We start from the raw sequence: 24,737 nt of genomic DNA on the forward strand, positions 1-24,737 counted from the left end.
TCCAGTTTCATAGACCTCACAGTCTTTTTGGTCCCTAGCAAGGCCACCAGGCCCTTTGCAATGTACAAAGGATTCCCTATAATCATGGGAAGTTGTTTGCTTGTTTTTGAAACACCCCTGGCATCCTAGAGTGTACAAAGCCAAGGCACCAGCTTTGAAAAATAAAGAAAACCTTACAACTTAACCTTTGATCCAGAAGAGATCCCCATGTAGCCTCCTTTCCCCCAGTTAGCGTCCTATTTCCAGCATGGCGATGCCTGAGTTTCTTTGATATACTGCTATTTATAGATGTCTCTACTACATATCTCCCCAAAAAGGCTGGGGAATCTCAAAGGTCAGCTTTTAAATCATTTTCACAGATACTGGATTTCCATACCCTTTCCCCCATGGACCCTGATTTGGGAATATAGGCATTTATTTTTGATTTTCAGGGAAGTGAGACAAATGAAGCCAACAGGTCAGAGCCTCCCCCAATAAGGCCAGACCCTTATAGAGAATTCAATAAATTCTTCTTTCCGTTAACCTCATACCTGCAGGCTTTCCCTTTGCATCTTGCAAGCCAGTATAGTCTTGTAATCTGATTTTTATCCCCATCCGCAAAATCCGTGTGGACCACCTGCAGGTTATTCTGGGTTATTTGTGGACATAGTTCTCTTTCTCTCTCTCTCTCTCTCTTTCTCTCTCCCTCTCTCCCATTCTAATTATGGACTAAGGATGCAACCCCTGAAGTGGAACTGCATCCCCCCATCCTCCCACCCCACCCCCACCCCCACCACCTAACCCCAGCAAGCTTCCTCACCCTAGTAGAGTAATGAGACCCTGTCTTTTGAGAACACAGTGTATGGAGTCAATGGTGTTTAAATTGAAGCTTTCCCCTGACTTTATTGGTAAAGCCAGAGAGTCCTTGACTACTCTGCAGGCACAGTGCCCTTGACTATCCTGCCTGGCCTTTGTTGTGGGATGAGCTGTTGGACCCTGTGTGTAAACAGCACAGTGAGGGGCAAACTCAGGGCATCCCCTGTGCAGGGCCTGCTTCTTTTGAAGTGTCTGGTGATTGAACCATTGTCATGCCAGTCAGAGGAATCCTTTGTTTTACAATGGCAAGGCTCTGAAGAGCCAGCTGATAAGACTTTGGGACCCTGGTGTGAAACTGACCCTTTGAACTAGGGAGGATCTTTTCAGATAAGCAGGCCTTGGCATTTTTATCACACAACTTTTTATTAGAGCTCTTAACGGAGCAGGTTAGTGTCATTGCTAGACGTGTAGATAAAGGTTTTATAGGCTCTTGTGTAATAACACAGAGATGTAGGACACAGACCATTTTCTTACGAAAATGCAAACCTTGCAAGTGCCCATCTCAATAAAGATTTGGGGGAAAATAGCATCGATTCAGGGAATTCATTTGTTTACCCATTTTATTTTATTTTTTTAAGATTTTATTTATTTATTCATGACGGGGGGAGGGGGGCAAAGACACAGGCAGAGAGGGAGAAGCAGGCTCCATGCAGGGAGCCTGACGTGGGACTCGATCCCAGGTCTCCAGGATCAGGCCCTGGGCTGAAGGCGGCGCTAAACCGCTGAGCCACTGGGGCTGCCCTGTTTATCCATTTTAAAAAATTAATTATACCAAGTATAAAATACAGATGAAAGCCAATTAAAGATTTTTTCAAGAAAATGTTATGCTGGGGCAGCCTGGGTGGCTCAACGGTTTAAGCGCCTGCCTTTGGCCCAGGACGTGATCCTGGAGACCCAGGATCGAGTCCCATGTCAGGCTCCCTGCATGGAGCCTGCTTCTCCCTCTGCCTGTGTCTCTGCCTCTCTCTGTCTCTCTCTGTCTCTCTCTCTCTCTGTCTCTGTCATGAATAAATAAATGAAATCTTTAAAAAAAAAAAAAAAGAAAATTTGTGCTTTCCAACTGGAAAATGATTTTGATTATCTTTCAGACCAAAAGGCATGAATTATTTCTTAGGAAAGGCCATTGGTAGAATGGGAAGCAGAAAAAAAATGGGATAAATGGTGGTCATTTTTTAATTGACATTCTAATATCCCGAGTGTTCCACATCTTGGATAGTCTCCTAAAATTACTTGTATTCATCATTCAGCCATTCAGTCACTCAACAAACCTCTGTCCTCCTCTTCCTGGAGGGTGTTAGGCTAATTCTTGGATATAGGACTGAGCAAAGCAGCCATATTCGCCATGCTCCGAAGTCTTCCAGCCCAAAAGAGACCACAGACATCACACAAATAATTAAGGGGTGAACAGAATATAGTAGGGAAGTGACAGGTGCTGTGGGAACATGCTTTTTGAGTCCCTTAGAACTTTATTCTGGTGTGTGCTTTAAAGAAAGAATTTCATTTTCCTTTTTCATCAGTTCTGTGAGAGTTCCCATGTTTTATGTTCAAGTTTGCTTTCCATCTTTTCCTTCACGTTAGCCTAAATGCATCTCTAGACAGTTTCCCAAAATAGAATTTTCCATTTCAGACTAAGGAGTTGCAGATGAGTTAGAGGATTTAGGGTCCATGCCTGGGAACTTTCATTTGAAGTTTTAAACTGTCTAAACCAAAAAGAGACAAAAAGGGGTTGGTGTGTCTGCTCAGACTTCCAGGCACATCCCTGTCTGTGGTCTTCTCTGCAAGAGCAATGCTCACCGCCAGCAGGCTGCTGCTTTCAAAGGGAATAAGTGCAGTTGTTTTTACTTCACCCCTCTGGGGTATAGCAATGAATTTTAAAACAGCCTGTTGGTTTAAAATGGCCCCCTATGTATACAGCTGACCTCCAGTCTTAGGTTTTCTAAACTGGAGAAATCAGAGAATTACAGGATATCACAGTCAAAAGACCTCAGAGATCATCTACCACTTTGAGGATGAGAAACTGAGGCCCAGAGGGTAAAGATCTTCCAGGCAATTGTCGGCGGAAGCAGAAGTACAATGACAAGCCCTGTGTCTTCCTCTCCATCCCACACTCCAGAGTGGAGCACCACAGCCTCCCTGGGGCCCTGAAAGTGTACCCACTCCCCCCTCTGAATTAATCCTTTTCCTTTTTTCAATGCTTTTTTTTTTTTTTTTTTTTTTAATGCTTTTGATACTTTTCTGCCCAACTGTGTTTCAAGCCAGGCAACTCTGAGATAATTCCCAGTTGTTTAACTTAGAGCATATTTCTCTCCCTATTGTTTTTCCTTTAAACAAACAACAGGCAAATAAACAATAAAGCCATTTTATAATAGCTCCCTAAATAATAAGTACACAACGCTCTGAAGAATAAAGCTATTTGTGCCACAGTTCTGTATCAATGAGATCCGTTGATGGATTTTACATTTCTAATTTGGTAGATGTTATATACCCACGTATTAAACTGTTGAGCCCAGACCAATAAAGGTTATCCTGAAAACCGTAGTAGGGATTTACAGATTTATTACCACTTGCCTTTTTTTCCCCCTCAAACAGTAGCTCATTTGTGGGAATTGCATTACACATAATGTTCAGACATACTTCGGTTTTAAGCCAAAAAAAGTTCAAGGTAATGGTACAGGATATTCTAACAGGAAAATATGTTGTGCTAAGATTATTGCCATATAATAAACTTCATAGTGCCCTTAAGCAGTATGAGTATGGAGGATCCTTTATAAAAATACTTAGTCCAGGGCCAACATTCCACCCCTTCCCCTTTTCCTGTTGCCTCCGTCGGAGCCACATTCTCCATACTTTTCATTTTCCACCGTAACCAGTACAAAAGAAGGACTCTTACATGTGATGATCCTTTTTAAAAATGTAAAAAGTGTTCTCAATCATCATCAAAATGTACTTGCACTCTCATTTGTTTATACAGTTAACTTTTGCAAAACCCCCAAGTGACAAATTGATGGATTAATTCAATGAGATTGACATAATTGCATTTCATACCCTGATAAAAATCACACGGGAACAGGACTGGTAATCTAATCCTACTGTGTATCCTCAGATATGTTTTTACCTTGTTCTCTGGCTAATGAGGAAAAATTAATACTGTCAATATTGCGATTCAGCCTGGTGATAAGCTTACATATCATCTATCACATGACTAGCCTATAGTCATCTTCTCTTTCTCCGCATTAAATCAACACAGATGTGCTGGCTTTCGAAATATCTGTCAACATCATTCATGTTCTGCCTCCTGCTCAGTGCGATGCAACCTTCATCGATGGTGTGATGGGGAAGGGATGTTAGTCCCTCCAGAAGTTCTCCTTACAGTAATCTACTGCTCGCTGCAGAAAATTCTCCCGTGCAATAAAACAGTTAACTGGGGGACGGTAATTAATTTACATCAATGGGAATAGCACTTGCCTCAAAAGCTTCAGGAAAGTGCACTTTATGCATAGGAAATGTGCTGAAACTACAAAAAAAATGCATAATTAAAATTAAGCATTGCATGTCCCCAAAATAATGTGTTTAAATATTAGATGTGCAATGGCTTTACATTTCTCATTTCATTGTTTTTTTTTTTAACAACAAAAACCTACAAAATTTTGTTCATGAGAAACCATGGTTTTTCAAAGGTTTTGTGGATTAAAACCAGCAGCACAGCCACACCAAAAGACCAGTTTAATATATATATACACTTAATATAATAAAAGAGGAGTTATGTTTCATTTAAGAAAGGCTTGTTAACTGAAGTGGGTCACATCCCCAAAATGGCATTTATCCTTTCAGAACTTTTCATGAAAGAGATCTGAGGGTTCACTCATCAGCATGACTGCTTCATGAGCAGGATCAAAGACCTTGTTGTGTCCAAGTAGAATTTCCCATTGACTACTCAATGAAAATTTAATATAGCTCCTCATTCTCCTTCCACAAATTTAGCGTTGTCTTAGGAGAGCTAGTTAACCAAAGTGGTGTCCTACAGATCGGTGGTTCCTAAACCTAGTTACAGAGAGACAGTATGAAATGCACATTTCTGGGTCCTAACTCACACTTATGGAATCAAAATCTATAGGAATATAATCCAGGCATCTGTAGATCTTTTTTTTTTTTTTAAGAGAGACTGAAAGCCCAAGCAGGGGTAAGGAAGGGTAGAGAGAGAATCTTAAGCAGGCTCCATGCCCAGTGCAGAGCCCCACTTTATCTCACAATCTTAGGTCATGACCTGAGCCAAAATCAAGAGTCAGTCGCTTAGCCAACTGAGCCCCCCAGGTGTCCCGCACGTGTACATCTTAAGGCTTTCCAGGAGATTGCCAGCCAGCGCAGCATCAGTTGCTCTTTAATCACCAGTGGTATGGATAACCTAATTCCCATCCGTAATATGTAATGGCAAGCCCTCCTGCCCCATTCTACAAGTAGAATTTAAAACCCATGAAATAGACATTTTTGGAGTATCTGTGTAGGACAAAACGGTTCCACCTTCACTGGGAATTACTGGCCTGCAGCCTAAAACACACACACACCCAAATTCAAATCCATCTATCCCCATGGATCCATGGTCCAGGGTGGATCCTTGGCAGTCACATTGGATTCGCAGCCCAAAAGTTGGGATGTGGCCATTTTTTAACCTCATAGACTGAGGAGCCACAGAGTCCTGTTTTGCAAGGACTGAAGTGTTCCCTAGAAAGAAGCAGAGACAGGAAACGGAGGGAAATATTGTTTGGACATTGGAGGGACTCCCATTTCTGCACTGCAGCCGTTTTCTGAGCTTGAGCCACATTCCATGTGGCTTTCTGAGACACTCCTGTACCCTTCCAGTGGACTATCACTCCCCACCCTGGTCCTCCTTACATTAGTTTGGTTTCTGTCACTTGCAGCCCTAGCATCCTACCAAATACAAACCTTATTCAGTAGTTTCAACACAGTCCAGGTCATACTAGCATAGCTTCCTCACGTACCTGCCCAGCTCCAATGCCCCCCAAAGGGAGAAGTAACCCATCTGGGGAATCAGTTCCAGGGTGACCATATTTTCTGTCCATTAAGTGTGCTTTTCTGGAGGCAGGTACCCTTTTGTTCCTCATCAGGACTTTCTCCTTAAAGACACTTGAATTCTAACAGAGCAGCTTTCCCACTCTGCCCACCAAATTTCCCTGAACAAGAGGTTTGCTTTCCTGGCACTGTGCCCAGGACTCCTGTCCAGGAGACAAGCCTCTGAGCTGATCCTGGCTCTGTTTTCAGAAATCTGCATTCAAGTGTTCCCATCCCTTGCTTTTTAAGTGCCCTCATCTTGTATGATGTAGACTTTTCCTAAGACCCCACTTTTCTTTGCATCTCATTTCCCTCTTTAGAAAACCATCAGCAGATCCCACTTCAGTGGGATTAGTATTTGGAACTTCTCAAATCCACGTATGATTTGTCTGAGGAAGTGGGGTTTTGTTTCTGGTCTTTGCTGTGTACTCGGAATTTAAACTAGATATTTTTCTCAAACCTCTTTTCCCCAAGAATTCCCTTTCTCACATAATTAAATAACCAGAACCGCCCCACCCACCCACCCACCCCTGCTTTTGAATTATAAGCAAAGAGACAATGGGAGGACTATGGAGAGGGATTTGTGGACGTGGCAGGAACCTCAAACGTGACCTCACCTTCATCCCTCTCTCTATTAAGTGAGTTGAGTTAAGGTATAAAGAAGGTGTTGGGGGACGCCTGGATGGCTCAGTGGTTGAGCATCTGTCTTTGGCTCAGGGTGTGATCCTGGGGTCCTGGGATCAAGTCCCACATTGGGCTCCCCTCAGAGAGCCTGCTTCTCCCTCTGCCTATGTCTCTGCCTCTTTTTCTGTGTCTGTCATGAATAAATAAATAAAATCTTTAAAAAAATAAAGAAAGAAGGTGTTGGGCTTAATCAGAGATGCCCACAGTGAGAATTAGCCAGCAGCTGGGAATATTCTGATGCATTCTGATTTTAGGCATTCACATTTCCTATGAGTATAAGACCCAGAAGAAAAGTTAGCTTGCATAATTTCTGTTATTTTCTATTTATTTTTGGTTGTCTAGTCCTTTCCTCAGAACAGATAATGAAGTCAGTGGCTCTTAATTTTTTTTTTTTTTTGTTGTGTGTGTATGTGTTGCATGGGAGAGCTGTAAATAGACCATCTCTTGTGATGGAATTGTAAGGCTTGTGCTTCTTTTTCGGCAGTGACTTTAGTTAAGATCTGCGTTGTGATCATCTATTTGGGGAAAATAACAGGGATTTTAGTGTGTCTTAATTTTTTTTACTACCCGGCACTCCAAAAGAATCTGTCCCCTGTGTAAAATGAATGTGAGGGAAGTCTGGACATGCTCATCCCAGGTGGGAGTAACTCAGCCCAGGACTTTACTAGATAAGTAACAGGTGTGAAGTGTTGTCAAAAGGCTCTTCTCTTTGACAGCTGAATTGAGCCATAAAATTTTTGAATAATTTATGCAAGTCTGTGGAAGCCCAGATATGGATTGTTAATCTGGGGTCTAGAATGTTGTACTAGTGTCAATTTCATAGTGAAATCCTGAAAGTTAATTTTTTATTGCGTCTCTTACCTTTGGTGTAGGTGAAAATACTCAGAGTGCCTCATAAGTCAAAAATAATTTTGTAAACTCTCACCCATAGTCTTAACATCTTCTGTTTCCTTCAGAGTTTATCATAATCATATGTTTCAGTTTATATTTTAAAATATTACAAGATGGCCAAGACTAGGGTTAAGAAATCTTTAAAACATCTTTAATTTCAGTTAACTGCTAAGTTGCATACTCTTCTTGTAAGCTGGATTTTTTTTCTCCTCCAAAAAAAAAAAAAAAAAAAAGAAAGAAAAGAAAAGAAAAGAAAGCAAGCAAGCAAAGCAACATGTGGTTTGTTACATTCATTGCTCTTTTTAACCTGTTTTGCATTAGGAGGCTATGAAAACGGAAGACTGAAAGGTCCATAAAGAAAACCTTACAGCGAAGGAAAGAAATAGAGAAAAGAGACATCTGAAACTTGGCCTCTTTCCCCCATCTGCCCTGAAAATACATTCCAGTGAGCAATGTGGGTCCCTGATAGTTGGAAATAGAAAGGAGCAGAGAAGCAAATACTTTTAAAAAAAAAAATCGTACTTTTGAAGCACCGTGGTGAAGTAGTCCCTATATTTTGCCTTTAAGAACTGAGATGTAAAACCATCCGGGAAAAAAACTTATGAAACTGTAAATGTCCACTCATGTCCACTCATTCCCAGGCCATTCTGTTAATTAATTGTTGGTTCTTTCCCTACTCAAAACAAAACCTGCCACCAGGAATCTACCCAGCGATGGTCATGATGGCCATACCTGTTGGCAGGCTCCCAGGACTAACGTTGGCAGAGGCCCCAGCCCACCCTCTCCTGATGTCTCCTGGCGGTGTTGATGGTGACAGTGAATAGCATCCTTATAATGCCCAGAAAGATATGCAGTCTAGCTGACACGCTGGTGGTCATCTGGAATTCTCTTCCCCTTATAATTCTACTATAAAATAAATTCGTTATTACACAGCATCAGCATCATAATGCTGAGATATTCTTATTACAGGCTTTCAAGAATTCCAAATATTTATGTGTGCCATCATCATATTTATTCTCCCTAAGAACTCTCTTAATTAAGCATGAGAAACAGTGCTGAGGGCAGCCTGGGTGGCTCAGGGGTTTAAGTGCCCACCTTCAGCCCAGGGCGTGATCCTACAGTCCCAGGATCAAGTCCCATGTCAGGCTCCCTGCATGGAGCCTGCTCCTCCCTCTGCCTGTGTCTCTGCCTCTCTCTCTCTCTCTCTCTCTCTCTCTGTCTATCGTGAATCTTTAAAAAAAAAAAACAGTGATGAATATTTTAGATTTTACTAGATTTTAGATACTGTAGATTTTAATATGTCTGTGCAAAAAAAAAAAGCTGCACTTCACGAAAGGTCGTCTTAGGCATCAGACAGTTGCACGTTTGAGAAAGTCATTTTAAAGATTCTTGGAAAGACAAGAAAAAGGTCATAAGTGTTGGTTGCACACGAATTTGCCTTCCTCTTTTATCTTTTGAGTGGTGGCCCCATTTGAAGAGGTTGTCTCACCATAGCATTGTGTTCTTTCAAAAAAAACCCCTTGACTCTTCCGATCCCGAAAACATGATTATTTCATAAAGCTATTTTCTGATGATACTTTCAGTTTTCACTAAATTGCACCCCCCAAAATGTGCTTTGCCAGAGGGGAGAGAGAAGCATCTCAAAGATTCCTAGAATCTCGTTTGAATCTATAGAAAGAGGGGCGCCTGGGCGGCTCAGATGCGTAAGTGTCTGCCTTTGGCTCAGGTCATGATCTCCAGGTCCTGGGATCAAGTTCCATGTCAGGCTCCCTGCTCAGCAGGGAGTCGGCTTCTCTCTTTTCCTCTGCCTTTCCGACTGCTTGTGCTCTCTCTCGAATAATAATAATAATAATAATAATAATAATAATAATAATAATAAAAAGAATCTATTGGAAGAGAAGCTAAAAATTCAGAAACAGTCAATAATGGAAATGTGATTTGGTCCATTACATGAGCAACAATGCAGCCAGCAGCCTTAAATTGGAACTCCCATTGAGTTATGTCAACATAGGAAGCAGATTGTCCTTCCAAACCTCTGTGATGTAATATGAGTCCTCTATTATTTGGGCCCATCTGCAAGAAAGTTTTGTTGGGGGACATACTGGCAATTAGAATCACCCAGAAATGCTGCCAGAGTAGCAGTTCTTTTGTCTTCGTTTTTCATTTGCTGCACCTGAACTGAAGGACCTTGGTAAAAATATATATATGTGTGTGTGTATGTATGTATGTGTGTGTGTATATATATATATATGTATATGTATATATATGAAAAATATATATATAAATGTCTTATGGTTCTGGGAATTGAAGTGTGATCAATTTTGTCTGACAAGTTTATTAATGGCCACACTGCTTCTGTGCCTTTGCCTTGAGGATGCTGCGTCAGATGCATTCAGTAGGATGCGTTACCCCCAGACTTAGAAGCTGAACCATTCTCATGGTTTGCCCTTTGTTGAGCATAATCTGCCATTATGTTGAGGAGGTGATGGTTGGGCTACTGAACCCATCTAAGAATGAACCCGTTTGAGTAAGAGCTTAGTACACCCCGGTACGGGTGATGACTAACAGGCAATAGAGCAACTGTTATATATATGATCTGCAGGAACAGGCCTGTTTTGTTGTATTTGAACAATAAAATGATTTTGTATCTGTAGACATTAAAATGGTGCCATGAACTGCTTCAGAGAACTCATTTGTCTGGTGATCCTCCAGGGTTGGGGGCTGGGGCTCCAACTCCTTTGAGGTACGTAAGGCTTTGGCCCTTGAGACCAGCATAGCTAATATGCTCATTGAGCGCCCCTTTGACTGACAATTACTGCTTCATTTCGATCCCAAATAGCATGGGATTTGAAACTTCTAGAATTATTTTTCCTCACTTTCTGATGATGTTGCTGAGGGACAAGTTGGGGAAAGCAAAGCATTTTATTTTGCTATTTGTAAGAAGCTCTAATTTTATTTAATTTTTGAAAGATTTTATTTATTTCAGACAGATGGAGAGAGGTTGAGAGAGCACACGCAGGAGGAGGGGGGACGAGGAGGGAGAAGCAGGCTCCCCACTGAGCAAGGGAGCCTGACCCAGGGCTCCTTCCGAGGACCCTAGGATCATGACCTGAGCTGAAGGCAGATGCTTAACCCACCGAGCCACCCAGGCGCCCCAGGAAGCTCAGTGCTTTGAAAACAAATAACATAGTGGTTTAAGACTCTAGGTTTTGATATCAGACCAGATTTGGATTCCAGGCTCTTGCACTAACTTGCTGATGGTTTAGATGGAGCAAGTTGCCTTTCTTTTCTCACCTGTAAAATGAGGAAGATAGGATCCACCTGCTGCTGTCACAAGGATTTTTTTTTTTTTAAGATATTTGTAGGGCAGCCCGGGTGGCTCAGCGGTTTAGCACTGCCTTCAGCCCAGGGCATGATCCTGGGGACCCGGGATCAAGTCCCATGTCGGGCTCCCTGCATGGAGCCTGTTTCTCCCTCTGCCTGTGTCTGTCTGTATGTCTCTCATGAGTAAATAAATAAAATCTTAAAAAACAGATATTTGTATAGGATTTAGCACAGTGCCCAGCAACCAAGTGCTCCTAAAGTTATAGGTGCTATAATAATAATAAGGAGGTTCATGTGGCGTTAATGGTGATCTTCCACTATTTTCCTCACCACAGAAAATACAGTGACGTCACACTGTCTATCAAATGACACACAATTCTCATATCTGACTCCTCATTCTATACTGAATATTCATTGAAAGGCAGGCCCTATGGCAGGTCCTGGGTGAAAGGCTCTAAGGCCGCATCCCCCTCCCCTCAAGGGGGCTATGGACGTTTGCAGCCTCCAGATCCATTCAGACCTCACTTCTATCCCTTACAAACAGCTTCTTCACCCTGATTATCTTCAGAGAGAGCATATCCAGCTTTTCCTTGGAAAGTCCTGGTTTTCTTCTCTATTTCAGCCATTTCCACCCTTAGCCCGGCGATTGTGTTTGGTCTCTGACTCACCTCACTTCCAATTTCACTACTCGGCACACTCCCAAGTTGTAGATCTCTTATCACTTTACATTTGTTTCTGGGTCTTAAACATGTTTCTTTAGTGTGGTCCACAGCAGGCTCTTCATGATTTGGTTGTGTCTTCAAGGTTTGGGTTTGAAGCAGGGTGAATGGATGTGGGATCAGGTGCTTTTGCTTCTGGAACCACAGAGCGCGCCACTCCCGGGGTTGGTACTGACTGGGGGGGGAGGGGGGTCCACCCCCTGCAGCCCTGGTCTCCACACCTGGCCAAAGTTAACTGTACTTAACTGACATGGCCTCCAGCAAGTCATCCTTGTTATGCTGTGTCCTGTGCCATAAAGGAAGGGGGCAGATACTGCTCTCAAGAAGCATCTAATCTAGTGATAAGATTAATGGACCCAAAATTCTGACAACTTGGGTGATGGCACCATGTTTGTTGTGGTCTCTGTTAATCCAGCAATGGCACATGACCGTTTTCACGGAACTATTTGGCATGGGCTTGGCAGAAGGAGAATGGAAGCATCTGGGAAAGCTCTTTGAAGGAGCTAGAAACACCAGAAGGTCTATTCCTCAAAAATATAGCTCTTCCATACACTAATATTGACCAAGTAGTGGCTGTAGCCCGTCCTTATTGGTGTAGCCACTGGGTGGAAAGGAAAGCCTCTGGGCTATCTCAAGGCTGTGTGCACATAAGAAGAGAGTCATGTCGTTGTAGTGAATAAAATTTTTTTTAAAAAAGGATTTTATTTATTTATTCATGAGAGACAGAGAGAGAGAGAGAGAGAGAGAGAGAGAGGCAGACACACAGGCAGAGGGAGAAGCAGGCTCCCTGTAGGGAGCCCCATGTGGGACTCGATCCCAGGACCCTGGGATCACACCCTGAGCCAAAGGCAGATGCTCAACTGCTGAACCACCCAGGGGCCTGGGAATAAAAGTTATGATTGAGAAAGAAAATAAGCTGTAATTTGGGTGGGTGGGTGGGTGGGGGATTAGCCTGAATAAGATGGGAGCCTTGGGACTAATGGAGGGTCCTGGGGCAGAGGAAGGACAGTGTAGACGCCCTGGCACATGGCCACAACCCACCTCAAATTCAATCGGGAAGCCAGTGAGTCGGGCAGATCAAAGCGAGTGGCTAGCCGGAGCCAACTAGAGGGACCAGCTGGATTAGTCAGAGGTCATGAAACAGCCTAGTATGGTTGGAAACCACCAGTGATAGAGCCCAAGGTGAGTTAGGCCAGGTGGTGGTGAGAGAGCTAGAAGATTCCACAGGGGCTGGAACTGCAAAGAACCCATGAAGAAGGGATTTTGAAGTAGCAGAATGAACCCAGTCGCATTGGTGGTGGTCAAGTGGAGGAGAAGCTGCGGAGGTGAGAGGGTGTGAAGAGGTGAGTCAGGCTGCTGTGGTGACCCCAGGGCAGGGAGGCCCCAGCCACACAGACACGAGGGAGACAGGCCACTAGGAAAGCTTACGAGACACACACAGACCTGAGAAGTAACCGAATGAGGATGGACAGCCGCTTGAGGGAGGCTCTGGGATGATGGGTTGGAGTATTGGCCACTTGGAGTACTGGTGGGACCATCGTGAGACTGGGAGGAGCTAGAGGAGGAGGTAGGATGTTGCCTTGGAGGTGGGTGGAGCACAGGAGTTGGAAATTGGAGCTTTTTTTTTTTAAAGATTTATTTATTTATTCATTCATTCATGATAGAGAGAGAAAGAGAGAGAGGCAGAGACACAGGCAGAGGGAGAAGCAGGCTCCATGCAGGGAGCCCGACGTGGGACTCGATCCCGGGACTCCAGGACCATGCCCTGGGCCAAAGGCAGGCGCCAAACCGCTGAGCTACCCAGGGATCCCCCCGAAATTGGAGCTTTCTAAAGAGACTTCAAATTAACCAGTTAGTCCCCATCAGATCTCAGAAGCCAGAGAGAATAAATGACTTAAGCGATAAATTTCATGAGATTACTTTAAACAGTAAAACTGGAAAATCCGGGTGTGATCCTGGGGTCCTGGGATCGAGTCCCGCATCGGGCTCCCCGCATGGAGCCTGCTTCTCCGTCTGCCCGTGTCGCTGCCTCTCTCTGCATGTGTCTCTCATGAAGAAATAGATAAAATCCCTTAAAAAAAAAAAAAAAAAAAAAAACCTGGAAAATTTAACCTCAAATTAGTTGGCACACTTAGAAAAAAATCTAAATAAAAAATAAAAACAATCAACAGACTGGTCGTTGAGGTATAAAAAGGAGTATTTAGTTTAGTCTGTGCAAGGCCTGTGTCAGGTTCTGTGGAGAATCCAATGTGAGCAAGACACTCAGCAAATATTTCCTGAGAATCCCGTGCGTGCCAGGCGACGTGCCCGATATTCCAGGCCTGTGTGTCGATCCCTAAACAAAAGAGGGGAGCTCCGTGGCCTTCACCCCTCCATGATTCAGCAGCAACTCCAGGCTGAAGAGACCACAGCTGCAAGCATAAAGGAGAAAGGAAATATTGCAGGTAACTCGTCTCAAAAGACGGTCACTCATCTAGAACTGCGTGATTCAGGACCAATAGAACAATTTGAATTCCAGATCCTGTCCCTGGCACAATCTAATTAAGGCTTGCAAACCAGTCTCCACTACAAAGATCACCTCGTTTAAATTCCCACGGTTGCAGAGAGGACCTTGGGATCGCAGATAAGATAAAGAAAGGTTCTGGAGAGCTTTGCTGACCTTTTTCTTTTTTGGCAAGAGGCTTCTGGCTGCTTGAAACCATTCTTTGCTGACACCTCTCTAAGAACACCTCGATTAGTTCTAGCACAGAGTTACAGTGTTAAAAGCTGCCCTGCCTCTTGTTGGGTCCACATTCTCCCTCGTGGAGAATCAACCGTTTTAGGTGGTGGAGAGTTTGAGTAGCGTAGGAAGGTACGCAGGTGAGCAAAATAGCTTCGCGTGTGTAGTTCATGAAATAAAGCAGCGAATACTCCATAATTTTATTTTTTTTAAGATTTTTTTTTATTTATTCACGAGAGACACAGAGACAGAGAGAGGCAGAGACACAGGCAGAGGGAGAAGCAGGCTCCATGCAGGGAGCCCGACGTGGGACTCGATCCTGGGACTCCAGGATCACACCCTGGGCTGAAGGCGGCGCTGAACCGCTGAGCCACCCGGGCTGCCCAAATACTGTGTTTTAAAGGTGACTTTCAACAGGAAGATAAAGGTTGAGCCTAGAAATGTAAATCCTGGGGCGCCTGGGTGGCTCAGTCCATTGAGCATCCAACTCTTGATTTCGGTTCAGGTCACGATCTTGGAGTTGTGGGATCAGGCTCAGCGAGGAGTCTGCTTCGCTCTCTCTGCGCACCCCCTGGCCCCCCGCCCTTTCTCAAATAAATAAATCTGAAGGAAGGAAGAGAAAGGAAAGGATGAATGAAAGCAAGCAAGCAAGCAATGCAACTCCTGGGCGCCTGACTGGCTCACTTGGTAGAGGCTGGGACTCTTGATCTCTGGGTCATGAGTTCAAGTTCCACTTTGGATGTGGAGATTAAAAAGAAAAATGTAAATCCTTTATTTCCCTTGGGCAGTGGAAGGTATTTGCAGATTCAAGGTAGAGCCCACGTCAGGGCTAAACTTTTGGCTGTCTTTCAAGGAAACTATGGGAATGCTGATTCATTTAGGAAGGTCTGCACCCCGTCTGCCACCCTACCCCCAGCATACACACCGGGCCGCCCTCAGACACACTCTTATCTTTTCTGCCCTCGACTGGGACAGTTTCTAAGCCCTTCCCACCTAGTTCCTCTGTGCTGCTCTCTCTGCCCTCCCTCTAATTAGGGCATAGATACAATCACGTCACCCTTCTCTGCTTGAACTTCTGTGGCTCCCGTAGCCCTCAGAGTAGCTTAGCGATCCTGCCTGCCTATGGGCACAGTCTCCGGCCCTCCCTCCTATCTTCCTGTCCTCCTGTCGCATTTATCATGGGTTTACTAAGAGCTGCTCACTCTTCTCAAGCTTTGATTGGCTCAGTCTGACCTGGGCCCTATTCCCTGCCCCAGCTCCACTCTAAGAATTACCGTGATCAACTGCTTCTATTCCTTAAAGACCTAAAAGCTTACCCTACCTTCCCACTTCCTTAATCTTCACCTTCTAGCCAGAATTGATTGATCAACATTTCCTCTTATTCCTGGATTATTATTATTATTAAAGATTTTATTTATTTATGAGAGACACACAGAGAGAGGCAGAGACACAAGCAGAGGGAGAAGCAGGCTCCATGCAGGGAGCCTGACGTGGGACTCGATCCCAGGTCTCTAGGATCACACCATGGGCTGAAGGCGGTGCTAAACTGCTAAGCCATCAGGGCTGCCCTGGATTTTCTTTTTTTTTTTTTAAGATTTTATTTATTTGACAGAGAGAACGAGAGCGCACGAGCAAGGAGAGCAGGGACCCCTAGGATCATGACCTGAGCTGAAGGCAGATGCTTACCCACCTGGGCCACCCAGGCTTCCCTTATTCCTGGATTATAATTTTAACCACCCCTCTAGTGCAGTATTATCACAGTATATCATGGCCTGTTGTGTATTTTGAGAAAAGAAATTCTTTTCCCCACTCACCTTGTACATTTTCCTGTGCCTTTTTGAAATAAATCAAGACATAAATAGAATATGAAATCCTTAACTTAAGGGGGGGATTTAGGTCTGACAAGGCTGCGCTTCAAGAGATCTCTTTTAAGTCAACCAAGGAACATATCAGTGAATCGATGGATGGATGTAGGAGGCATCATCAACTGGAGTGGCTCCTGAGCCAGTACATCTGACTTCTTGCAAATGTGGGGCTGCTACATTCCCCTCCCAAAGTATTATAAATAAATACAGTGGAGATCCACTATTAAACTTTGCGACTGAGAGGAAGATACAGGGAGAGGACTTGTGTGTTCTTGTGTTTTCCCGTATCAACCAGTAATTAAATCAAGAGCATCACTTTCTGCTTCTGAGAGTTCTTCCTTATATTAATATTGTGGTATATCTTCTCTATTGTCTCTTAAATCGTAAAAGTTTTATCTGATCACTATAAATAGAAAAAGGTCATAAATAACATGAAGCTATGAAAAGACATTTATTTTACAGATATAAATTAAGGAGTGATAGTTTCTTATTGTCTGTCTTCCTCTAGAAAACACATTAATGGCTTGGTATTTATATTCTTCTAAATAGCTTTGCTAGGTATATAATAGCCTACATATTATTAGTTATAACAATGTGATCAGACTATATGTTGGGGTTTGAATCTTACTATATCTTGGATATCCTTCATGCATAGAGATCTCTCGATAGTTACTGCAAGATTTATTCTTCATTCCTTAATATTTTGGTAGCTTTGCAGTATGAAGTCTGTATTTAAACCACACGTCACGGGACGCCTGGGTGGCTCAGTGGTTGATCGTCTACCTTTGGCTCAGGTCATAATCCTAGAGTCTTGGGATCGAGTCCCACGTCGGGCTCCCTGTGTGGTGCCTGCTTCTGCCTCTGCCTCTATCTCTACCTCTCTCTCCGTGTCTCTCATGAATAAATAAAATCTTTAAAAAAAAAAAAAAAAAAAGAACACACGTCTACAGAAGCAGAGAGAGGTGAAGAGCTTAAGGTCAAGGTGCTTGAATATTAGTTTATCTGTCCATGAAAAACAACAAACATTTCCTGGGGTGGGGAAGGAGTACTCCAGAAAAGTTGGGAGAGGAAGTGGGATGAGCAAAGACAGTGGCCGGTTTGTACCAGAAGTTAGAATCCTGAGCAGGAGTGAAAGGAAGGACCTGGCCCCCCACCCCATTTTCCCACCCAGCTTGGGCTGTGGACTCAACCCAGCACAGCTGCAAACACCTATCTGTGAGTGTCCTAACCAGCTGTTGTTTTAAGAGACTCAGAAAATACTGGAACTGGTGGAGTCTCCAGGAGCATCTAGTTTGAGGTGAGGGAGCCTGAGCACCCACCTGAAAGAATGAGAGGGGGTGAGGGTGGGGAAGGTACTGCTGGGAGGGCTTTGGGAAGAGACCAACCCAGAGCTCCAACAGAGCAGCTTCCCCTTCCTCTGTTTCTTTTTTCGTTCTAGCTTTTTAATTTTTTTTTTAAGATTTTTATTTATTCATGAGAGACACAGAGAGGGAGAAGCAGGCTCCCTACAGGGAGGCCTGACGCAGGACATGATCCCAGGACCCCAGGATCAAGCCCTGAGCCAAAGGCAGCTGCTCAACCACTGAGCCACCCAGGCGCCCCTCCTTCGTCCGTTTCTATACTGAGATTCTTATTTTAGTTGAAACAAGCATTGTGTTCCCTCCTCAGAAGTTCTAAATCGTTGACCTCGCCTAACACTAGAATTTTTAGACATGAAGACAACTAACACGGCAGAGAAGTGACCTCTCCCAATGTCACAGTGAGTGATGGGCAGAGAAGAGACTTGGAGCCCGGGGCTGCAGGCCCAGCGCCCCCGGCCCGGGGACTGGGACAGGAGCAGTGACAGTGCTCCGGGAGGTGGGGGGGGGGGGACAGACAGCTGGGAGGATGGGACTAGGAAACCTAGAGAGCAGTTGGGTGCAGAAAATGTTAAAGAGCCCGTGCTCTCTAATCACATTGCTTTAAATATAATCAGAGGGCGAGGAAAGTAATTGGAGGCCTAGAGAAACCCTAACCTATGATAAAACAGCAGAATGCCTGGTAAGGCAGGGAAGAGCTGGTGTCTGCCTGGGGGTGGGGGTGGGGGTCCTCCCCTGGGGGGGCTACAGACTCAGAATTTGCAAATGTGCAGTAACCCACCGGGGTAGCTGGCCCAATCTGAGGCACAACAGAAATGCTGAAAATGAACAAGAAAAAGAAAACATAAACTTTCAGTGCTAACATTTGGTAACAAGCATGATGAATTATGATGAGTATTCCTCTGGATCTTTCTCTCTCTTTTTTTTTTTTTAATCTAGACAAGATGTGGGATCCCACAGGTTGTCAACTGTACTGTCTGCTTGTATGACTTTGTGGTTCTTTTTTTTTTTTTTTTTTTTTTGTTTCAAAAGCCATTTGAATTAGAAATTACATCCTGCATACAGGTGTTACTTGAGATTCTTTGGCTACCTGTCTGTATACGGTCAGAACAGCCAAACTGCTGTCCTAGACTTAAGTGTCACTGAAGACCAAAGCCGTCACCCTACTTAACGTTACATATGCCAGCTGACCCTCGAATTTGTTGAGTGAGATGTCACCTGATGAATATTAGCGCCCTGGATCTCTTTTTTTCTCGTAAGAAACTCTGAGACATGCAATCATTTAAATGGACTCTTCCCAGATTTCTGGTATTTAGCTACAAATTCTTCCAAATGTCTGAGACCAAGAGCAACTCTCCCTCTTAAAACTAAAAAGGCAGGTCTGTTCTACAAATGAAAAAAACAGAGGCAAGGAGAAGACCTCAAGGTCACTATATACAAATCGCGGGAGAACCAAGAAATAGCACCAAGCTTTGCTTTCTGTTTTGTATTTTATCTCTTTCTTCCAGATCCAGTGGAGCTGGCAGGCGGTTGACAAAATGCTGCCTCTTTATTTCTTTGCCCTTGGCATTTTTCTGACTTTCTATCATAGTCTCTTCCACTAGGACCTTGTGGCTCAGTAAGGTCTTAGGTTAGAAACAGACTTACTTGTACAAGTAAGGTGTGTGAGGGCCTGAGAAGACTGTCCACAACTCCCTTGTTCACGTAGCTCATGTTTATTGAGCTTGTCTGCTGCGCGCCAGGGATGGTTCCAGGTGCTGAGAATAGAGCAGCGAATCCCCAACGTCCCTGCCTGGAGGAGGGGGGAGGGGGGTGGGAGAAAGACAGCAAAACGTGAACAGACACATCATGTCAAGCAAAGCTAAGAGCCATGAAGATAAGGAGCGCCAACCACAGGGAGAGGTGATCCTGGGGGACCAGGAGGGTTGGGGAGGCCCCTCTGCGGAGGTTACTGTGGAGCAGAGACCCGGATGGGGCGAGGAAACCAGGGCCTGTGAATTTCTGGGCTGCCTTTCTCAGCCTCCCCTAAGTGTGATCTGCAAGCAATGAATATTCCACGGGGCTGAAACAAAAGGATGCTAGTGGGGGGCCTTGCTCCCCATCCTGCCCGAGTTCACCCTTGACAATAGCAATGCCTTTCAGGCCAGAGGAGAAGTCTGTTGCATTTAGATTGAACATTAGTGGGGAGCTTTTAACTCTCTCCAAAGCGCTTCATCACTAAAAACCCCGACAATAGGCCATAAAGCTGACAGTACCTGTTGAAATTGTAAAAAAGAAAAAAACAACAATAAAAAAAAAACTAGTATTTACAAGGAACCGCCTTAGAGGAAGCACAGTCACAATGGCTGACATTTAATACTGATAAGTGTCGCTAGGGTTTGTAGTTTGGGAGGCTTCTGTGGCCCTGGCTAATGTGTAGCTCTCCTTTAAAGGCTGTTTCTAGAAGGATCCACCTGGCTCAAAGCACCGGTCCACTGATCCTCCCTTTATCATAATGATACAGTAGTTTAGGGGTTTGATTGAAGCCACTAAGTGCACCTTTGTCCTGTAGGTACCGTCGCCTGATGACTCCCCCTGAGGAAGCCCAGAGTGAGAGAGGAAAAAGGAAACCTGCCCTAGGCCCTCATGGTTCATTTCACAGGTCCCCTTGCGAGCCCCCCGCCCACCCTCCCGTGAGTCCCCCCGCAATCGGGAGGCCGGAGGGGGGCTCTAGCCTTGGAACTGGGTAGGATCAGTCTTCCAAACTGGAAATCCCTGTCGGCCAACAGAGAGTCCATTTGAATTACAAATCCTGTTGTTTGGATCCGTGTTTCCAAATTAGTCTACCAGCAGAGCCACAAATTTTTGTCTCCAACACTGGAAAACAATAGCTTTAAAAAAAAAAAAAAAAAGAAAGAAAAAGGAAAAAAAAGGAGCTTCTCTTCGGCTGCCATGCTTTAAGGCAGAGATAACCGAGACTGGCCACAGTTAATTACCCGACTGCTCCATTTATGGCAACCTGTCTGTGCATTTTTAAGTCGCAGTGACAGGGAGCTATTCGGTTCTCTGTGTAGAAGCATATATTGCAAATCACTCCCAAGGAATCCTGATGGTTGGAGGATTTTTTTTTTTTTTTTTTTTTACCTTAAAGAAAAGGTAGGATCCCTAAGGAACCGGTGATCATTTCAAGTTGTGTTTGTGTAATAATAGCACCTTATAAACTGACCAAAGTCTTAAATACTTAAATATGGCATCTTTTTCTCCCCCCTCCCTTGGCTACTGTAGAAATTGAACCCTGGTTCAGAAGTGATGCATCCACACCCCAGGTGCTGAGAGGCTCCCCATCCCTCACCTCTCTTAGCTTGCTGTGAGGCCTTGGTTTTGCCTCTTTTTTTTTTTTTTTTTTTTTGGCCCTTTCTGTAGACAACGACCGCCAAACTTCCCTTTTTTCTGGGCGTCATCTAGAAATTAGCTCTAAGACAGGATCAGAGTAAGTCTCAGGCACGTTCTTGCGTCTGGATAATGATACTCACTTATCCCGTTTACAGAAATCTCTTCTTCACGTAGTGGATTCAGCGTATCCCATGACCCCGGCCCCTTCTCTTTCGCTGTTATTTACCGATAAAAATAAATCCCCTGCGCTAAGTGGCCGGACTCCCTGCGAAGTGCAAGGAGAGTCCCTAAGAGGGGGATTCATATGTTAATGGGCCCTTCGGAGTGAGGACTGGGTTAAACGTGCCATTTGCTGACCTCACGTTTATGGGGCTGAGTGGGGAGGGTTCCTTTAGGAGGTGGCCTTGCATACTTCTCCGCGCGTTTCGTGGCCGAGCTGCACCTGCGGGGGGCGGTGCATAAGCGCCCCGGGGTCCCCGCCGCGGCCCTCGCGGCTCCTGGGTGGTGGAGCGGGGGCCGGAGGTAAGGCTGCGGCTGCGGCGACCCCTCCAGGGACCTGCGGGGCCGCGGTCGGCGGGGACCGTGCCTGGAAGGCGGCCGCGGGCTGGGGCGCGGCGGAGGGGGCCGGAGGGGGCCGGCAGGAGGCGAACGGTTACTTTTCCTTATTTTTAATTTTTTTTTAAATTAGAGACAGAGAGAGAGAGAGAGAGAGACACAGGCAGAGGGAGACGCAGGCTGCACGCGGGGAGCCCGACGCGGGCCTCGATCCCGGGTCCCCAGGGTCACGCCCCGGGCTGCGGCCGGGCCGCCCCGAAATGGTTACTGTTTTGAACGCGGGCCCCGGTTACTTTTGCAGATCGCGGGCCCCGGGCGCGGAGGCGGACGCGGGTTTGTTTTTTTTGTTTTGTTTTGTTTTGTTTTGTTTTTTTTCTTCCCTCCCCCGGGTGGAGGATTCCGGAGAAACGCGGAGCCGGGGCGCGGGGCGGGGGTGCGGTGGCCCCGAGGCGGGGGGCGGCGGGAGCCCAGGGACGCGGCGCCGGGCCCCCCGCGGCTGGTTAGGGAGCTGCAGCCGGAGAGGGGCGCGGGGGGCGGGGGGCGGGGGCTGCCGGGGGCGGGGCGGGGCGGGGGCGGAGACCCGCGGGGGCCCTGCGCCCGCCGCCCCGCCCCTCCGCCCCGCCGGGTCGGCTGCGGAAGCGGGTGGGTGACGGCGACCCGCGGGGCACCCGGTCCTGCCTGCCTTGGGGAGGCCCCGCGGCCGCAGGGGGGGAGCCGCGGGCCGGCCCCGGGCTGGACGCCGAGGGCTGCGGGGCTGCTCGGCGCCGTCCAGCCGCGGGGCCGGTGCTGCTCCGCGCGGCGTTGGCTGCAGGTGGGTGCGGGGTCCGGGCGCCCCTGGGGACGGGGGCTGCTCCGCGCGGCGTTGGCTACAGGTGAGTGCGGGGTCGGGGCGCCCCCTGGGGCGGGGGGGTCCGGGCGCCCCTGGGGACGGGACTGGGTGCTGCGCGCCGCGTTGGCTGCAGGTGGGTGCGGGGTCCGGGCGCCCCTGGGGACGGGGGGGGCGTCCGAGCGCCCCTGGGGACGGGACTGGGTGCTGCGCGCCGCGTTGGCTGCAGGTGGGTGCGGGGTCCGGGCGCCCCTGGGGACGGGGCTGGGTGCTCCGCGCGGCGTTGGCTGCAGGTGGGTGCGGGGTCCGGGCGCCCTGGGGACGGGGCTGGGTGCTCCGCGCGGCGTTGGCTGCAGGTGGGTGCGGGGTCCGGGCGCCCCTGGGGACGGGGGGCTGCTCCGCGCGGCGTTGGCTACAGGTGAGTGCGGGGTCGGGGCGCCCCCTGGGGCGGGGGGGTCCGGGCGCCCCTGGGGACGGGACTGGGTGCTGCGCGCCGCGTTGGCTGCAGGTGGGTGCGGGGTCCGGGCGCCCCTGGGGACGGGACTGGGTGCTCCGCGCGGCGTTGGCTGCAGGTGGGTGCGGGGGTCCGGGCGCCCCTGGGGACGGGGTGATGCTCCGCGGGCCTCGCGTGGGCGCCCAGGGGTCGCCCCCACCGCGGGGTGTGGGGGGCCGGGGTCGGGGCGCCCCCTCGCGGCCGGGCTGCCCCCGGGAGTGGCGGTCCCGGCTGCGGGCGCGGGTGGACCCCGCGGCACCTGCCGCGCCCCCAAGGACGGTGACCTCCTTTCCGCCCCGCGCCCCCCTCGTTGAACGCCCGGGGTCCGCACGTCGGCCGGGCCGGGAGCGAGCAGGCCGGGTGTGCAATTTGCTTTTACAACGCGAGCCTCGGGACTTCTCAAAGCGGCTCTTGAAGTGTTTTCTCTGGAAACGTGTCTGCCGTGAGCGCCGCGAGCCTCACAAAGAGCAGTGTTGTTGGGGAGCCAGCAGGTGACGGGGTGAAACCTGAGGCCGTGCGTGCCCGGAGTCGAGCGGGCGCCGAGAGCACAGACGTCCAGAGGCCAGCGGGAGGCCGCCTGGAGCGCGGGGTGCGACAGTGTCTGCGCCCCCCGTTGTGGAAAATAACGGGTTCACCAGCGCGGTGCCCAGGGTGCGGTTCGGGTTTTGTCCGTGTAGACCGGTTTGCAGCCAGAACACCCGACCCCAGAAGCGCCCTCCTGGCAGAGGACCATGCTTTGTCACCACGTTTCCTCCTTTTGTTAATTGGTCTGCCTCACTGTCGTGGGACGTTTTTGTGCATGAAATCGGAATGCTTGGAAGCCCCCCCACCCCCACCCCCACCCCCACCCAGAGTCACACATTTCCTCCTGGAAAAAAACCGAGAGCTTCTTGGCACTTGGATGGTACCCGACAGGCCATCCTTTGCAGCTGTTGGAAAGCGGACAAGCTGGTTGGAGGTTTACCTGCAAAATAGAGAAAATGCCTCATGCCACTAACTGCTGGTAAATGTTAGTAAAGGGATGTCTGGCCAAGCAAGGTGTTTGGGTACCTTCAGGATGCTCTTAGTTCCCTGCTACCTCCGCGGTTCATCTCAATATAAATAAAATCGAGTTGGGCCCTGAGCCTCTGACTTCAGCAGAGGGTAGGCCCTGAGCGCCCTCTGAGTGGCTGTGAGAACAGTTCAGGGGCTCTGCTGTGAGACTCAAACCTTGGTTATCATAGTTTTGATACCCACGGCGATTACTGGTCTCTCGCTTTTGGAAACCATCTCCATGAACAAGAGAATACCCGTATCCGTAGGGTTGTACATCCCGTGGGTTGCGGAGAATGGCCGTGTTCCAGGTTTTTGCACGGCCACGTAAGTTTGCTGTTAAACCTCCTTCACCTGCATATTTAGCCTGACCCGAGAGTAGCTCCTGAATGGGAATGTGTGATCTGCATCTTCTGTGTGCTAAGGCCTTGTTAACAAGCAGTTTAACAAAGAAGCTGTTAAGCAGTTGGTGGCCTGTAGGATGACACTTAGCAGCAGGGGACACCTAGGGAATGTTAGCCCAAGTGACTTCACAAATCAGTATCTGCTCTGGGTTTTGGTGATCAAAGGATTTCTAACTTCCCTGGGCATGTTCACACAAGAAATACCTTCTCCTGGGGATCCTGCAGTGCCGTGGTAATCTTCACATAGGAACTAGAGTGGAATTTGGGGAAAAAGTATTTGTTGTAATTAGGGGTATGACCTTAGACTTCATATTCGATGGCAGACGCTGAAAATTATCCTGTTTTCTGTTTGCCAGATTTTGATTTGACTTGGTGACTGGGTCCAAGAAAATGATTAATAATAGGAACCATACCAGAACTGATGCAGTTTTATAACCTCTGCATGTATGTCTCTGATTGAACTCCTTCTCCTCAACCCCCTCAAATCCCCACTCCCCTCTGACCCACCCATGTAGTATTTCCATTTTATTTTTTTTTAAGATTTTATTTATATATTCATGGGAGACACGGAGA

The 24,737-nt window shown here is 47.2% G+C and overlaps 1 protein-coding gene and 1 long non-coding RNA gene across 8 annotated transcripts in view; one reads left to right on the forward strand and one right to left on the reverse strand.

Annotated features, from left to right (window-relative positions):
* Positions 1-24,737, forward strand: part of PRICKLE1 (prickle planar cell polarity protein 1) — a 110,522-nt gene that overhangs the window by 67,819 nt on the left and 17,966 nt on the right. The window contains exon 1 of one of the 7 annotated variants that reach the window (XM_072798284.1): positions 21,349-21,376. The exons of 4 other annotated variants lie outside the window; for them this stretch is intronic. The gene's annotated coding sequence lies outside the window, so the exon portion shown is untranslated. Of the gene's footprint in view, positions 1-21,348; positions 21,377-22,141; positions 22,282-22,594; positions 22,654-24,737 lie in introns of those variants that run through there. 2 more of the 7 variants (XM_072798278.1, XM_072798282.1) reach the window with 2 other exon arrangements.
* On the reverse strand, positions 13,720-21,348 carry LOC140617257 (uncharacterized). Its single transcript, XR_012017485.1, has 3 exons — positions 20,995-21,348; positions 19,130-19,274; positions 13,720-13,951 (listed from the first exon to the last, which is right to left on the reverse strand). It is a non-coding gene; the product is annotated as an uncharacterized lncRNA (long non-coding RNA).

Source organism: Canis lupus, chromosome 25 (assembly GCF_048164855.1).
Source record: "Canis lupus baileyi chromosome 25, mCanLup2.hap1, whole genome shotgun sequence".
NCBI classification, from domain to species: Eukaryota; Metazoa; Chordata; class Mammalia; order Carnivora; family Canidae; genus Canis; species Canis lupus.